Below are 4,927 nucleotides of genomic sequence, written 5' to 3'. Positions count from 1 at the left end.
TATTTGCAGGAAAACATAAGATTAGAACGTTGTTATTGGTGTTTAACCGGTCAGAAAGGTCGTAAGCTACTTATTCTGAAATTTTATCTTCGTTTGTAAAGCAATTGAAACACAATTTTTGTCGAAAATTCGTATTGAATTTGTATAAACACAATTTTGGGAGGTCACATAGCTATAATTTACAAACATGTCGGTCACCATTAAAAACAATAAAATAACGTTATTAAAGTAATTAAAAGCACATGCAGGAAGCGAAGAAAGAAGTTTATCATCTAACAATAATTTCACATCAATATTTTATTTGTTGCATGCCTATTCAAATTTCCATGTTTTTCAGCATATTTGGTGTCGTTTGTCTGCAAAAGATGTAAATTTGAGTCCTGACATTTTATCAAATACTTGGTGGGCGATGTTTTTGTGATTCAGAAAAACATAATCAGTTCAGCAAAAATGCATTCAAAACATACAAAGGCAAATGAGAATTTACCTTTAACACATTTAGATTTAGATACCAAGTCCTCAGCAACTACATACAAAGATGCACCAAGGCATCTAACAACCACATAGCATAATATTGACTCACATGTGTTTCTTCATGCTTTAAGCACCAATTAAGATATAGGTAAACATTATTTCTTGATTAGTTATCCATTCCAATTTTTCGTCTGTTTCTATATTTTTTTTCTAAATTCATAGGTTCGATAACGTGTAATAGAACTGATGCGGGAGAGAAATATTAGATTACATAGAGCCGATGAATGAGATAGGATCATTAACAATTCAGAGATGAAAAAATGGAAAAAAAAATCATTCACTCCTCTTTTATATCTTGCATCTATAGAATCAATTATAAAAACTAAATAGTTTTTTAATCTTTATTAATATAAAAAAATATTAACATAAGAATGCATCACCTGAAGTTTATGTAATTAATGTGACATTGATCTATAAGCATCCATGAGAAGTTCATTCTGTTTTTCCAAGTGTCTACAAAAAAAAAAGTTGTACTACAAGTCATATAAGATAAAAAAAATCAAGAAAACTTACTTTAACATCTCTTCAGTGTATTTAGGATCCATGAAGTGCAGATTCTGAAAAAAAAAACTTAATTAGTATTAGGCTTGTCATGATTGAAAAGCTTATGTTTGAATAAGCTCTACCAATAATTTTTCAAATTTCACAGGATTTTGGGGTGTAGACTTATACCTCCTGCATTACTAACTTATGTCTCCACCAATGCTCCTGCTTTAGTAGCTTGTACATCCTGCAACTCTTTACCTTGTTGATGGTGTGGTGAATCTTAATGATCATAAAACATCCACTTCTTATTACTCCAATACAACCGTCAAATATTGTGATTTTTAGACCTCAAGATTGAAAAATATGTTTTCATCATCACCTACTCATAGGCCTATTGCTAACTTGTGATGGAGAAGATGAGATCATGAAGCCATGATGCATAAAGATGGGTTTGTGTGTGGAACCCATATTAAGGAGAAATGACAATGATTAAGAAGGCAAACAAAACCAATATAGAAACATAAAACCAACATCAAACCCCACTCTTTTTTAAATCAATCAAAACCCAAAAACAAGAGAGTAACACCAATACTAAAACTCAAAATCAAGACCCTAAATACCTAAAGCAAAATCAGTACACCAGTCCATAAACGATAATCAAAACCACATCGCAAACCATACTTGTCTGGCATAACTTCTATCAGGTTTGGTTTGAGTAACCACCTACATAAAGATTAAGCATAAAAAATAAAATTATAAAAAAAAGGAGGAGTAAACAATTCAACTTCTGACCAGTCTGATTTATACATGGAACAACTCCTTCCCTACTAATGTTACTTAACTTCTTAAAAAAATAAAAAATAAAAAAAAAAACTATTTACTTTCTTAAGTGAGAACTAAGATACCCATAATTCAACATAAAATGAATATGTATATATTAATAAATGGTATGAGAAACTCATCAGATATAGCAATAAGAAGAACTTACCATATGTAACATCCCAAAAATCATGACCAAAAATTATTAAATAAAACCATAGTTATTAAAATCTTCTCATAAAAATGTTAATCATAGTATCTCAAACATCATATAAAAACACATGTCAATATATCAGAGTAAAACATCTAAGGCTAAACATAATGGTGTGTGCAATGCAGTCATCCCGAGCTCTTCCCCTTGCTACCGAAAGTACCTGAAACCAAAACTGAAAACTGTAAGCACGAAACTTAGTGAGTCTACCCAAACTACCACATACCATACACATAATCACATAATTGTTGGATTAGTGTCTAAGCCCGTAACTATATTTGGTATGTACTTAACCCGATTGTGCATGGTTCTTTTGGGTTGCCTTCACCAAAGCAACTTGACAAGGTAATTTAAGGAGAAAAAGAGAGAGAGAGAGAGAGAGAGAGAGAGAGAGAGAATATTATGGTTTATTAATATATTATGAGAATAATATATTAAAGGAGAAATCATATTTATTTAATTAGTATTGGTCATAAATTAATTAGGTATTAATTTGGTGACTAAAAGAGATTAATTGAATAAAGGGGCATAAACTGTCAAATGTATGATAGTTAAGTTTTGGGCTGGGAAACCTAATGGACTAAGGGGGAACAAAATTATGATGGGGATCCATCATATTTTTGTCCAAGGCCCTAATCTAGAAGGTTCCTTGGGCTGCTTGGTGATTAAGTTGTCCATTAGGGTTTAGACTGAAACCCTAGCAGCTTGCAGTATAAATAAGACCCCTAGGCTATGAAAATTAGCTACACTTGATTCCAAGAGAACCCTAGGGCCGATTTTAGCATCTCTCACCCTCTCTCATATTGCCTTCTTTCTTGTGGGGTTTGTGAACCATTATAGGAGTTACAATTATGACTCTAAGCTCAAGATCAAGAAGACTACAAGGTTTCTTTCAAGCTATTTGAAAGAGGTAAACACTTAGATCTGTTCTTATGATGTTAAGTTCGAATTTTATATGATAAATCTAGGGTTGTAAGTCTTGAATTCAAAGCATGTTCAATAGAGAAACCTAGATCCAAGCATTAGGGTTTATATGAGCACATAGGATTGTTCTTATGCATAAAACCCATCAATAATAACATATCATGAGCCTTGCCCACTTCATCGGGCCCCGCCCGACATCGAGCAAAGCTTGGTATACATATAAACATATCAACAAATACACATAAATAATCACATAACATAAATATATAAACATTCCTCGCGCCCCACCCGACATCGGACCGAAATCCGGAAGCATACAAACATTCCTCGGGCATTGCCCGACATCGGACCATAATCCGGAAACATAAAAAACAGACACATGCAAGAATCACTAAGACATCAAGCATACAGACATTCCTTGGGCACCGCCCGACATCGGATCGAAACTTGGAAACATATAAACCTACATCGGGCATTGCCCGACATCGGACCTTAGCCCGGAACATACTAACATACATATATGGGTCGACAATGGTGCCTTCGACCCGTTCATACAGGAGGAAAACTCACCTCACTGTCGGATGATAGCTAAAATGTCTCTGCTCGAAATCAGCTCCACTCGCTCCCTGAACCAAAACAACCCCTTAGATACCATTCCATACTCATAACCCTGAATGGTAAACTTTTGTCAAGTCAAGGTCAAAGTCAACGTCAAGTCAACCGCTCTGAGTTGACTCAACTCGTCGTGTTCCCATGAATCACAGAATCGTGAAATTGCGATCTATCTCGTCGAGTTTTCCTCCAACTAGTCAAGTTTTTCCTTCTCAACAGAAACGAGAGTTTCCCAGTACAACTCTTCGAGTTCCCTTGTGGACTCGCCGAGTTCCTTCAACAGAATCAGTGTGACAACCCGATATTTAGAGATAATGTAATGTAAAACCAGTCAAATTTAGGTCAAAATATAACTTTCCTAAAATCTTATTTGGGTTAAATCAAGTGGTAGGAATCGAAACAAGGTTTTCATACACATAAAGAACACAAAAATCCGAGTTATAACGAAGAAGTTATAACCATTCTAAAATTCCCGACAAAACCGGCAACACCGATTAAACGAAAAACGCGAAATTTCAATACAATAGTTTTTAGCCTTAAATATCTAAATGAAAGTTGTAGATAACATTAAACCGCGAGCGTACATAAAAAAACGTCCAAATCTGACTTCGTATGAAGAAGTTTTGATTTTTCCAAGATCTGGATACAGCAGTAGACAACTAAAAACTCGAAATAGAGATCAAGAGACTTTTGGCCAAAACAACCTAAATGAGAATCGAAGGTCTCAACAATAGTAGTGCAACGATGAAAAGTCTGACGAAAACGGACATCGGATGAAGAAGTTATGGATTTTTAACGGAATTTTCGTGTCCCGGCCCGTTAAAAATAAATAATCAAAAATAAAGTCAAAATTAGCCGATGAAGTCTAAACGAGAGCTGTAGAGCATATTTTAAGCTACGTGTGTATATAAAGAACATCGAAAACGGAGCTCGTACGCAAAAGTTACCGGTTTTACAAGTTCGAGGCCCGAAATCCGAGGCTGTCAGGCTTGCCACGACGTGGCACAGTTTTGCCGCGACCCGGAAAGTGACTGAGGGCGTCCAATCAATGGAAGAGGATAAGACTTGCTCCCCACGATGTGGCCAACCTTAGCCACGACGTGGCACACCAGAAATACCCCTATAAATAGATTTCAAGGGCTTCGAGTTCCATTGCTCAGTTCCCTTCTTTCTCGCGCCGAAACTCTGCGTTTAAGCCCCCGGGACCCTCCCAAAGCCCCGATTTTCACCTTCAAGTCCCGAAGAAAGGTTTTTTGTTCCAGAGATTCCCGAGATTCCCGAGATTTTCCCGCGTTATCAACTCTTCCAAGTCGAAGTTCTACTCGATTATCATCTCGCTTT

This window comes from Lactuca serriola, chromosome 8 (genome assembly GCF_051521515.1).
Source record: "Lactuca serriola cultivar US96UC23 chromosome 8, Lser_US96UC23_V15, whole genome shotgun sequence".
Lineage (NCBI taxonomy): Eukaryota > Viridiplantae > Streptophyta > Magnoliopsida > Asterales > Asteraceae > Lactuca > Lactuca serriola.
This window is presented reverse-complemented; position numbering follows the sequence as displayed.